The following is a 13,226-nucleotide window of genomic DNA, read 5'->3' as shown; positions in this document are numbered from 1 at the left end:
TGTTGTACCCTCAAGGTCTAAGAAAAAAACAAAAACAGGAAAGGCCATACTTACTAACAATTGTTAAGTAAATAAGTGAATTAATCAGTCCTGTTCTAATTTATATAAAGATGTTCCTCCAAAGGCTCATGCGCTTGGGAGATGACCAAATCATGGGGCATGATACTCATCAGTGGATTTCCATTCAGGAGTTTATCAGCTAAATATGACGTTGGGAGGTGAAGACTCCTCAGAAGAAGGCAGTCAGTGTGCCTCAGCCTTGGAAGGGTACATCCCTTTCCCTAATCCCTTGATCTCTCTTGCTTCCTGTGTGCTGTGCCATGAGCAACTCTCCTCTGCCATGTCCCTCTGTCATACCATCCTGCCCTGGGGCCAGCCAACTAGAGACTGAAACCTCCATAACCTGTGAGCCAACATAAACCTTTCCTCCTTTAACTTTAGGTATCAGATATTACATTCTAGCAATAAGAAAACTAACAAGACATGCACGAAGACTCAGATATTCCAATCTTTGCTCGACCTAAATTTACTCCCCTGATGATCTCATTCCCATCATAATTTTACATGCCAGTGAAAAAAAACAAATTTCTCACTCTTCTAGACATCTTGCCTGAATGTCTGGTTTTCTCCCAGACATGCCCCATCATTGCCCATTTCCAGTAGCAATTTCATTCTTTAGTTCTTCAGGCCAAAAACTTCATTCTTTATTTTTCTGTTTTGTTCACACGGAATAACCAGCCAACACTATAGGGCTACCCTGAAAAGAGATCCAAACTCCAACCAATTCTGTGAAAGTTAACATGAAACTTCAACATCTGCCATGGGATTGCTGAAGCACACTTCTAAGTGTATCCGGATGAGTCACGGAGGAATGGTCTTGGGGTGTATCTCCATCTCTTGCCTTTCCACTCTGGTACTCTTCCCTTACTCTGGTTCCTTTCCTCAGCCTTCTGCCATGATGTTTCTGCCTTGGAGCCAGGCGATCATCAGCTGAAACTGTATGCAAATAACATAAAAAACTTTTCCTCCTTTAACTTGCAGATGTCACATACTGTGTTCAACAACAGGAATGCTAACACAACTTCTCAACACTTCAACTTACTATATCCTTGGTCAAACTCTTTTTCACCTTGAATACTTCAAAAGAGCCACCTGACTAAGGATGTTATATCTCTAGCTTACTTGTAGCTTGCACCTCTGATCTAAGGCCCCACAAAGTGGTCAGAGCCTTTCTCTTTTAAAACAATCAGATATGTTATTCCTCTACTACAAACTCCGCAACAGCCATCCAACCATAATCAAATAGATACTTTCCAGTGATCTATAAGCCTCCTAAACCCCTATCCCCATATTCTTTGTCTTCTTGCTTCATTTGTCTTCATGGTATTTATCCACTCCTAATATATGCATACAACTTATTTCTTTAGTTATTTTATCATCTGTCTCCTCAACTAGAATAAATGCTCCACCAAGATTCAGATGTTTTGCTTCAGGATTCACTTGTTTACAGGCACACACCTGTAATCCCAGCACTCAAGAGGCTAAGGCAGTAAGATTGCTGCAAGTTGGAGGCATGTCTGAGTTACAAGGTGAGTTCAAGGATAACCTGAGCTGCATATTGAAACCCTACCTAAAAAAGACAAGAAAAAAAATCAGATTTTGGGTAGCTTTGTTCATTGTCATACTGCCAATATCTAGAAATCTGGAACATAATACTTGCTCATATGTAATCATTAAGTGAATAAATTGTATTTACAGTAAAAAATTCAATAGATGTTAGCAAACTGTTCTAACTATTTAAATTAACTCACTTAAACATCCTAAAAAGTTAGATACTACTTTTCTTACTCCCATTCTGGAAATGAAGAAATTAAGGCACAAATTAAGATTAGGAAATTAAGGTTGAGAAGTATGAGTAGATCATACAATGGCATAGGCAGGATTTAAACTCAGACACTGATGCCAGAGCCCACCCTCCAAGACACCAGAAGACTGGAGGAACCTAATCATTATGCTAAATTTGTTTTATTGAACTGTAATCGTTATGAAAATTGAAAATCAAGGTACTGGAGATTAAGTTCCCTGACCTCTCCCCATCAATGTTCCTGGTAAAATATATATCAAATGCACATTTAACAGCTCTCATACTACTTCTAAAAGCACAAACATGGAGTAAAACAAGGCAGCTATGCAAACCTTCACTTACTAAGTTTCTGGTATTCATGCTGAATTCATTGACTGATATATTTATGACTTTAGAAAAAATAAGAACATGTCAGTAGTTCAACAAAGATATCACAGAAACAATGGCAAACAATATTTTTCAAAAATAAAATGTAAGATTTTTGGTCCAAAAACTTCTATCCAGTTCCCTAAGGTTGCTTCTACCTTAGAATTCTCCCTAAATTGTATGATTTTGTTTCTATAAGGAAAAGAATTAGATCTCACTGTCAACAATGCAAACATCATTTTAGGAGTGTACACATACAAGTTTCACCCAATATCTCAGCTCCTATTTATCACAATTAATTAAATCAAAATATAATTTAACTAGGTGTGGTGGCGCACCCCTGTAATTCCAGGAGGTTGAAGCAGAAGTATTGTTGCAAATTCAAGACCAGTCTGGGATACCAAGTGAGCTAAAGACCAGAGTGAACTACACAGGAAGTCCCTGTCTCAAAAGACCAAAAAAAAAAAAAAAAAAATATATATATATATATAAACTTATATATAGTTTAAAAATCAAAACTAAATATGCAGATTTTAAGTTTTCTTTCTGAACAATTAAAATTACTACACCAACCTATCACTCAGTCTGTCTTAATATATCTAATTTAATCCTTTATCCATAATTACAACTTGGACCACCACACTTTCTCACTTAGTAGCTATTATATCCTCTGCTTCCTTTAAGTCTCTACAAGCAGAAGTATTTGGAGAACAGTCTACTCATTAAGTAAGAATGTAAAAAAGGCAATCTCCAACTACTGGAATTAATCTGTATATTTCTCTCTTGGGTTACAGGAAAGCACTTCTCTGGCAATTTTCCCAAATAAATTGAGTAAGCCTTTAGAAAGTCACTAAATTCCATTTCATCTTCCTCTCTTCCTCCATAAATGAATTAAGAGTCATCACTACTTTCATCCATCACATGATGCATGCCCATGATAGGGCCTGTTCTCTGAACAAGAAATAGCTTATATTGACACTAATAGGTAAGGCTTGTAATTACTGTAACTGTGCAGGAAATACGAATTCAGAAAAGACGATTCAGATTTACTGTATTAAATTGTGAAACACTGACATTAAGAAGAACAGTGAACACTCTTTACTCTCAGTAACATCTCCCAACAAAGACACGTGCTTCTAAAATGCTATTAAAGAGCATTTTAAAAGTACTGTACTTGAAAATAAAAAATAAAAAAGTACTGTACTTGGTTCTGTGAATATTTCTGGGAAACTGAGGGACCGACTTACAAAAAAACCAATTTTGTAATAAATACACCTGCAACTAAAAAATAATCTCCAAGAATTCGGTGTTAAACACAAATGTCCAGATAGCAACATCTAATGAAAAGCTGTAAAAGGCAGCTACGAAAATATTTAAACACTTGTCACATAATCAGCTCGAATAGAAATGTTCGAATTGTTCACTTCATCCACCTAAAGCAGTCAACACAACCACCTGCAACTATCACTCAGAAATGTATTCATCCAAAGAAAGCAACCACCTGAATCTTAGGCTGTTACTTAGGGAGCCCCAATAAAGCCTATTATTTTTAAGTAGTATAAGAGACCTTATACGTACAGGGAGAAAAAAGTAAAGAAAGAGAGGAGGGGGGGAGAAAAAGAAAGGAAAATTTTAAAACCTGGAAAACAGCTTTAGCTGTAATGAGACCTATTCCCTACTGACTGCTGCCAGAATGAAGTTTAAAACTGAGATCTCCTTCTTAGGTGTAAAACTTCAGATCCATCCTCGCTCATAATTCATCTATCCCCAGTCAAAGCAAAAAGATTACTATCCCTCCCAGAACCCCTATTAACCCCGCCAAAAGAAAAAGAAATAGGATAAAACCCTAAAGTAAAAATGTGAGATATAATGCAATAGCTTCTTCAACTGCCTCAAAGGCAACAACCACAGACGATCTTTCTTTTGAAATAAAACTCAACATCTTCGGACCCATTTCAAAAAAAAAGAGGTTCATTGTCAACATTTTACGTTAGTTATATGAACCCACAGACCCACCCTGGCCGCACCCCAACCTTGGGACTCCCCAATTTGTCTTCCCACTACCTTTGCCCGCAACATCACGCCTCACAACCTCCTGCTCACCTTCCTCCGAGCACCCGGAGCCCCCACCTCCTCCAGCCCAGGGTCCCCGTCGCCGCCGCCGCCTCTGCCACCGCCTCAGATTCCGCCCCACCCCGAAGCCTGCAGGGTGGAGCCCGCCGGTGGGCTACCAGTCGGGTGAGCACACCCCACCCCACTTCACCCTACCACACCCTTGGGACCTCTCCAGCCCCCGGCCCGCAATGGTGGGGAGGGGTCCCGAGCCTCACCTACAGCTCCGCCCTTCCCTAGGGCGCGCTGCCCTGCCGAGCCAGGGCCGGAGAGCGGAGCCGGTGAGAATAGGCAAACGCCTTAGTGCCAGCGACAGGCAAAAAGCGACAGGTCCCGCCCGGCTCCTACCACCGTATCCCCCTCACCCAGCTCCGGACGACCGCCGCCACCGCCGCCGCCGCCGCCTCCCCCGTCACTGCCGCCCCTCCGCCGCCTCTACCACAGACGCCGCCACAGCCACAGCACGGTCCGGCGCACCCGACGTCACCGCGGCCCGCCCCCTGCGCGAGACACCTAGCCCCGCCCCCTCCAGGCGTGCGACGCCGGGCTCTTCCTCCAACTGGAGCGCGACCGCCTTGCCTTCCCTCACTTCCAGAGGGTGGCGCAAGGTTCTGCAGGCCACCCCTGTCTCCAGCGAGGGTAAAGGAGGCCGCGGGGCGAAGTAGGTGACAAGTTATAACTGAGCGCAAACACTAGTCGCGAGCCCAGATCCTTTTGCACGCATTCACACGACCCCTGCTGCCTCTGGAGAGGCACGCCAGACAGTCTCTGGCGAGAGGCAGTAGATGGGAGCGGAAAAGTGGCGGTGTTTGACTCTTGCTGCTTGCCGTAGAAAATGGATTGCCAGAAATCAAGGAGCCGACTTGCCCATTGCCCAAACTTCCAAACCGCTCCACCCCCTACTCCACCCCCGCGGCCTAGAACCGCAGCCACCCTAGGGAGTTACACTGAGATGGACGCTGCTGTCACGGCTGCCGTGGGAGCTGAAGGAAGTTGGATTTTTCCTCCCACCCCACAGCATTTGTGAAACGTGCCGCTGCAGAAGGTAATACTCATGTCTGAGACCTTGGGACTATAGCCGCAGACGTTGCAGAAGACGCAACCGCAGATCGCTTTTCTGTAGTGATTGTGCCAGGCAGTGAGCGTGGGCGGAAATGAAAGTCCACTTGCAGTCTCTGCTGCTTGCCAAATATTACCTGTTTTATTTAGTCTTCCTAACACCAACGCGAGTCTCTCCACCAGCTGGTGCCTTATTTTTTCAAGCAACCCAGTTTTCCTGTACTGAGTCAGTATTCTTTTGTCAAAGCCATACAAGAGAATGACAAAGGTTGTTAATTTAAGTCTCTGGATAACCTATTCCTGAACCGAGAAAGAGTGGTATGAATTATACTTATTTCCAGCCTACCATTGTTTATTAGGGTAATTCACAATGTCCTTGAGGTAAAAGGAGTTAAGTCATCATTTTACTCAGACTTACCTCCCACCACCATAATTAACCAAGTATACTGTCTCATAATCCAATGAATATTTTCTTATCTCTTCAATAGTCACAAAACTCATATTTTATCCTGTACAGGTTCTCTAGTTGCTCCCTCCCAGGATGTCTTAGATCATTGTCCCTCCCGAGCCACCTACCTCCCCAGACTTCCAATGTGGGACTAACAATTATTACAGTATATGCTTGCTCCAAACAAACTGATCATGTAGTTGCCAGTCAAGCATTCTAAAATGAAGTAGTTCATGGATACCCAAAAAAGCCTCTCTTAAAGTTGATTTTTTTGTTTTCTGGGGATTGTTTTGTTTTGTTTTGAGACACGGTTTCACTATGTAGTCCAGGCTGGCCTGGAACTCACTACAGTCCTCTTGCTTCAGCCTCCTCTGCTGGTGTGCATCACCACACCGGGCTAAAAATTGAATGTTTTCAAAACCTTTTTCATCCAGCCCTTAAAGTCTTATAGTCAGGGGCTGGGGATTTAGCTCAGCCGCATAAGTGCCTGCCTTGCAAGCAGGCAGTCGTGAGTTCGATCCCCAGTACCGAGAAAGGAAAAAGACAAAAAAGACAAAAAAAAAAAAAAAAGTCTTATAGTCAGGATTTGCAAGGGAACATACTTAATACAGAATACATAATTTATAGGATTATTTTATAATATTCACCAAAAAGTCAAATAGAGAGGAATGCAACAGATCTGTCCACGTGCTACAGAGCCAAAGAATCCAGCTGAGGACCTGGATTCCACAGCAGTGTCCTGCAGGAGTTCAGCTGAAGACCTAGAGCCCCTGGCTCTAGGTCCTCCATCAGTTCAGCTGCAGGCCTAGAGCCCACAACAATGTCTCATGTAAGTGTATCAGGGATCTGCACTGGGAAGGCCCAAAGGTCAGTGGTGGAAGCTAAAAAGTCTATACCAACAAGGTGAAGGATCTGTGCCAGCAGGCTGAGGAATCTGCACTGGAGACAAGCAGCAGTGCTCAAGGTAAGGACCAGAGCCCCCCCAAAGAGAACCATAGCCTGTAAGCAAGAAGATTGCAAATTTGAGGCCTGCCTTTGTAACTTTGAAATCTTGTCTCAAAATAAGATAAATAACAAGCTGAGGGGATCAGGATTATAGCCTATGTGGCATAGCACTTGTCTGGCAAGTACAAAGTCCTGAGTTCAATTCCCAGTACCAAGAAAAAAGAAACCTGAGTACATAGCTCAGTGGTAGAGCACTTAACTTATATTCAAGTTCCTGAGTTCAGTGCAAAAAAGAAGAAAGTAAAAAGACAACAAAGTGCCTTGCAAGCAGGCAGTCATCAGTTCGATCCCTGGTACCGATAAAAACGAAAAAGACCAAAAAAAAAAAAAAAAAAAAAAAAAAAACAACAAAACTCAGGTGAAGCCTCTGACCAGATACACCATATGTTTGGTGTATTCATGTTTCAAAACAAGTACTTCCTCACGTCACCATGTGGGGAAGTATTTCCTTCCTATGCAATCGAGTTTAATAAAATATTGATGTCAAAACTGTACTAGGATAGTGTAAGAACATTAAATTATAATACAACAAAAGCAATCATACTTATGACAAAAGATGCAAAAATACGAATTTAGTAAATTCAGTGTACATAAAAGATTGTGTATTCCACACGTGATCCCAGCTACTCAGGGCTGAGGTATGAGGACAGTGAGTTTAAGGCCAGCATATACTACTTGGTGAGACCAAGATGAAGAAGAAAGAAGGAAAAGGAGAGACCAGGGGAGAAGTGAGGTTGGGGATAGAGTTTAGTGGGAAGAGAGCTTGCCTGCCATGCACACACCCTGGGTTTAATCCCTAGCACCATGGGAGTGGACACATTATTATTCACAACAGTGATATGATTGTCATCCTTGAGGTGTTCTTTCATTATTTTCTTGTTTTGTGGCACTGGGAATGGAGCCCAGTTTCATGCATACTAGGCAGATACTATAACAACCCAAGCCCTTTTTCATTTGTATTATTCTTCCAAGCCCTTTTTAAATTGATGAAAGGACTCAGTATGTTGCCCAGGCTTACCTCAATCTCTCAGTCTCCCTTCCTCAATGTCTGGAGTAGGTGGTGCCACACACATGCCTCACCATGTCCAGGTTCCTTTAGGGTTTTCCATATAAAAGAATATAGATGAATTTTAGAAATCTAACTAGATATTAAATAAGAAGGTATCTACATACAAGATATATTTAAAAAAACAAAAATTGCTGTATCTTCCCTTAAAAATGTAAAAAAAAAAAACATACCCAGAGAAAAAGATGTACCAGTGACTCATAGACACATGACAGGCCTGGTATGATTTTGCATGTCTATAATCCCAGCACCCAGGAGGCTTAGGCAGGGGAATCATGAGTTTGAGATCAGACTAAGCTACCTAGAGAATTCAAGGCCAACCAGGAATACATAGTAAGATTTTATAGTCTCAATACAAAGCACAACAAACAAAAACATGACAAGATGTTCACCTTAAGATAATGCAAACTGAAACTATGCAGTATTTTAAGGTGAACATCTTGTTGAGAAGTCCAAAACTCATTTATGATAAAAACTCTGGAAAATTGAAATGGATGGTCTTTACCTCAATCTGATAAGAGCCATATACAATAAACCAACAGCCAACATCTTACTAAATGGACAAAAACTGAAAACTTTCAACCTAAAATCAGAAACAAGGATGCCCATTATCACCACTCCTATTCCATGTATTTCTGTAAACATTAGCCAGAGCAATTAGGCAAAAGAGAGAAAAGGAATAAGGGTTGGAAAAGAAGAAGTTAAATGATCATTATTTACAGATGATATTACTCTACATAGAAGACCCCTAAACTCCATTGAAAGACTTCTAGATTAATAACCAAATTCAGTAATGTAGCTGGATATAAAGGCAGTGCTCAAAAATCAATAACATTCCTGTACACAACAAACTCACTGAGAGAAAAATAAGGGAGCCATACCCTTCACAGTAGCACCCCAAAAAATGAAATACTTAGGAATCAATCTAACAAAGGAAGTAAAAGATCTATACATTGATAATTACAGTACTCTGAAAAAAGAAATCAAAGAGGATTTCAGAAAATGGAAAGACATTCCTTGTTCATGGATAGGAAAAACAAACATTGTGAAAATGACCATTCTTCCAAAATTGTTACACATATTTAATGCAATTCCAATCAAAATATCATTTGGATGCCTCACAGATTTACAGAAATCATTTCTAAAATTCATATGGAACCAGAAGGGACCTAGAATAGCAAAGCCAATTCTGGGCAACAAAGGCAAGGAAGGAGGCATCACAATCTCAATTTGAAATTATATTACAAAGCTATTGTGATAAAAGCAGCATAACACTGGAATAAAAACAGACTTGAAGATCAATGGAATAGATTAGATATAGCCACAACTACAAACACACTCAGCCACCTTCTCTTTGACAAATCTTTCACTGGAGGAAAGATAGCCTCTTTACTAAGTGTTGCTGGAAAAACTGGCCTTTCATATGCCAAAAACTAAAACTAGACCTATGTCCATCACCATACACTAAAGTCAAAATGGATCAAAGATCTAAATATTAAAACAGAAATACTAAATCTGCTGGAAGACAAAATAGATAGAAAACTTGAATACATAGGAGTGGGCAGAAAGTTCATGAACAAAAATCAAACTGCACAGAAAATACTTCCCAGAATCAACAACTGGGATCTCATCTTATTAAAAAGTTTTTTCATATCAAAAGAAACCAACAAAGTGAAAAAAAAACCAAATTGATAAAATATCTTAGCCAACTGTCCCTTAGACAAAGGACTTCTATCTAGACCATATAGAGTTTTTTAAAAATCAGGTCCCCAAAATTCAAAGGCTCAGTCCAAAAATGGGCATCTGAGATGAACACACACTTCTCAGATGAAGACATTCAAACAGCAAATAAATATATGAAAAAATGTTCAGCATCATTTTCATTAGAGAAATGTAAATTAAGACAACACTAAGATTCCATGTCACTCCACTTCCGGGAGAACATGGCGGACAAATAACAGCAGCCACGGAGGCTCTCTGAGATTACCAACTTAGAATCCAGGAGCAGGGCCGTGTGAGGAGTCCTACACTAGGGGAGATGTACCTTGCTGACCCAGGAACAAAGTAAGCTGAGAGAAACCAACTGGAAATGCAATCCTGATGCTATAACAGGAACAGATAAAATCTCAGTGCGGAAGCTGGATCCCGCACCATTGGGAGTTGCAATTTGAATTTCCTGCTGCCAATACTGCGTCCCAATCCGCACAGCAAGGAGAGAGGCGCACAAAAGCTCTGAGACTGGAAATCAGCCCAAACGGCGTTGGGAGCGGGACTGGCTCGACCTGCAGTGAGTGAAATTGGGGACCCTTTCATAGACTAGGAGGCTCCAACAGAGGACATTCTGGGAACAGGCAGACTAGCCGGAACACAGCCCTGCAGTGACTTTAGTCGCATATTCACCTCTCAAGCAGGAGTAGTGGGGAGTCCTTGGCCTGGTGACGCCATGGACTAAGATCCAGTAGGCTAGCCCAAATCAGGTCCCTGTGCCTGGCGGTGCACCCTAGCAGGGAAACATTCAGTAGGTTGACCTGGTGGGGCGGGCCCAGCAGAGGCTGCCCAGGTCTGTGTCTCCCTAGTACACTGCAGTGGGCGGGAACACCTAGACGGCAGATTCAAACAAACTGTAACAGACAAAGAGAAAAAAAAAAAAATAACTGGGCCTCCTACATACGCTTGTATGGAAGGAACAAAAAGTATGGGAAGAGGGAGCAACAAGAAAGGGTCCTCAGTCCCCAATCCTGAGAACACTGATCCAGGTAGATGCAAAAGAGAATGAAGACAGAAAATATGTAATATCAGACACAGCACCTATAGACATAAAGCGGTATCTCCGGAGCCTCACAGACGAGTTCACAAATGAAGTATTTAATGAAATAAAGCAAGAAATAAGTAGAATAGTTAGAGAAATGCTAAGCACCGCCCAAGAAAAAACAGATGGTGGAATGGAAGAACAGAAAAAAAGGGGAGAATTGTTTGATGGAGAAAATAGAGAAAACATAGAATACGTGAAGCAGGTTCACAGAAATTACCAGGAAACTAAAAACTCTATTGAAAGCTGGCATAACAGCTTGAAAGAAACTAAGGATAGATTATCAGAACTGGAGGACAGATTGGTAAGGTGGGAGCATGAAATGAAAAACTTCTTAAAATAACAAGAAAACAAACAGCAATAATACAAAGACTAGAAGATGACAAGAGGATCTATAACTTAAGAATTAAGAACATAAAAGAAGAAGTAGGGACTCAAACAAATGAACTACAAAAGCTATTCACAGAAATAATCCAGGAGAATTTCCCTAATCTAGCAAAAGGTAAAGATACTCAGATGTATGAGGTATACAGGACCCAAGCCACCTACAACCCAAACAGAGCTACACCCAGGCATATAATAATCAAAATTCCAGAAATCAAATTTAAGAACAGAATATTAAAAGCCATCAGAGAAAAGAAACAGATCACTTACAAGGGAACACCCATCAGAATTACAGCAGACTTCTCGGCACAAACCATCAAATCACAAAGAGCGTGGAGGGAAATAATTCAAGCTTTGAAAGATAACAACCTCCAGCCAAGATTGAGATATCCTGCACAACTGTCCCTAGAAATTGATGGAAAAACAAGGTGCTTCCAGAATAAAGAGGAAGTAGGGGAATTTGCAACCACCAGTTCAACTCTACAGAGATTACTGCAGGATATTCTAAAAATGAAAAATACCAAGATTCCAGAAACAGTGGCAGAGGGGCCACAATGAATGAAGCAGAAAGTGAAATGAAGAGGACAAACTGACAACTAGTGACAGAAAAAAAGTTCAACAGAAATGAGGCAGAGAAGGTTGGATGGTAGGAACAGCCATTTTGGAAAAAACAAGACATCATAACAGGTAGTGCTGACTTAAAATCCTCTTGTTTTGAAGTCCCATCAAGCTTTTGTTCTTCTGTCTCCATCGGTTTTAACATGTTGTATCTTATTGGATTTTATTATATGTGATAGTATAAACAAAAACTTTTATAGACAAGGAGATTATAAAGAAACCATTGTTCATTTTCTGTTAGTTGATTCTAAATACCCTGTAATACTGTCATTCTCTTGAATGGTTTTACATTGTCTTGATATGTTTGATGCTACAGTATACGAAGTTATACCCAAAGATTTTAAGGGAAGAGACACTCTGGTAACTACTATTATGTCGAAATTATCTTGTGGTGAAACACTATTTTGCTTAAATAGCTATGTTTTGACCTGCACTGTTTTGTTGTTTTGCCCTCTTTTTTATCTCAATCTCCTTTTTGTTATCTACTTTTTTATTTTTATCCTTTTAACTAAGGGAAAAATAAATTAAAAATAGCAGGATATATTATAGTAACCCACTTTGATTTCCTATTAACTTGATTTGAAACTCTGTGTTGCTCTCACCATCTTGTTTGGACTGATTTTCCCCTATTCTGTTATGCTAGATAGTACCAAGTTTGAAAGTCTAGGCAACAACTATGAAGACAATAAGATCCATTGTGACGCCCATTCTGGTTGACTATTATCTTCTTTTGAAGTCCTCTAATGTCTCCAATGTTTTGGTTTTATTGGTCTTATTCTTTACAGTTTTGTTCAATTTAATTGTAACTGATGATAGAGGCAATTCTTTTTAAGATAACAAAAGGCATTATGGTAACCATTGTTGATCACCTTGTATTTTGTTTTTACATTATGTATTATGTCCATCCTTTTGATTTGACTGACTCTGTCCTGGTAAGTCACATTTGGTTTTACTTTCTTCAAAAAAAAAAAAGTAATAAGAACTGTGGGAGTAATAAAATCCAAAATGTGTAATTGTCATTGTACAAAAGAAAGGAAAAGAAAGTTCTCTAAAAGATATAACTGCATATATATTTAAGTGTATAAGATAGATAACCATATTACTGAGTTTTGTTGGATTATTGAACAAAACTGTTTGCAGTCTCACTGTTTGAAAGTCCCCTCTATATGCTTTAATTTTGTAACTTGAACAACTATTTCTAAGATGACAATATGTAATTAACTAGTGATTTCCTACTGTTTATTTTCTCTGAAATTCTGTATAACTTGTACCCTTTTTCTGTTTTCTTGTTTCTCCTTAAATAAAATTTTAAAAAAAGATTCCATGTCACTCTAGAAAGAATGGCCAAGATCAAGAAATCAAGTAATAACAAATGCTAGAAGGGCTATGAGGAAAATGGAACACTTTTCCACTGATGGGAGTGTAGACAGGTGCAACCACTGTGGATATCAATGTGGAGATCCCTCAAAAAGCTAGGATTAGAGGTTCAATTTGA

At 40.1% G+C, this 13,226-nt stretch overlaps 1 protein-coding gene and 1 long non-coding RNA gene across 13 annotated transcripts in view; one reads left to right on the top strand and one right to left on the bottom strand.

Annotated features, from left to right (window-relative positions):
* The window catches only part of Erc1 (ELKS/RAB6-interacting/CAST family member 1), a 521,572-nt gene extending 516,742 nt beyond the window's left edge, over nucleotides 1-4,830 (bottom strand). For 10 of the 11 annotated variants that reach the window (XM_063231309.1, XM_063231311.1, XM_003463708.4 and 7 more), the window contains exon 1: nucleotides 4,708-4,830. The gene's annotated coding sequence lies outside the window, so the exon portion shown is untranslated. The other variant, XM_063231310.1, reaches the window with a different exon arrangement.
* An 82-nt stretch (nucleotides 4,831-4,912) lies between these two features.
* Nucleotides 4,913-13,226, top strand: part of LOC106026201 (uncharacterized) — a 43,105-nt gene continuing 34,791 nt past the window's right edge. For both annotated transcript variants that reach the window (XR_010041276.1, XR_001199829.2), the window contains exon 1: nucleotides 4,913-5,387. This is a non-coding gene — a long non-coding RNA (uncharacterized LOC106026201). The remainder of the gene's footprint in view (nucleotides 5,388-13,226) is intronic.

This window comes from Cavia porcellus, unplaced genomic scaffold (genome assembly GCF_034190915.1).
Source record: "Cavia porcellus strain 051 isolate PalLab524CR breed Dunkin Hartley unplaced genomic scaffold, mCavPor4.1 scaffold_19, whole genome shotgun sequence".
NCBI classification, from domain to species: Eukaryota; Metazoa; Chordata; class Mammalia; order Rodentia; family Caviidae; genus Cavia; species Cavia porcellus.
This window is presented reverse-complemented; position numbering and strand designations above follow the sequence as displayed.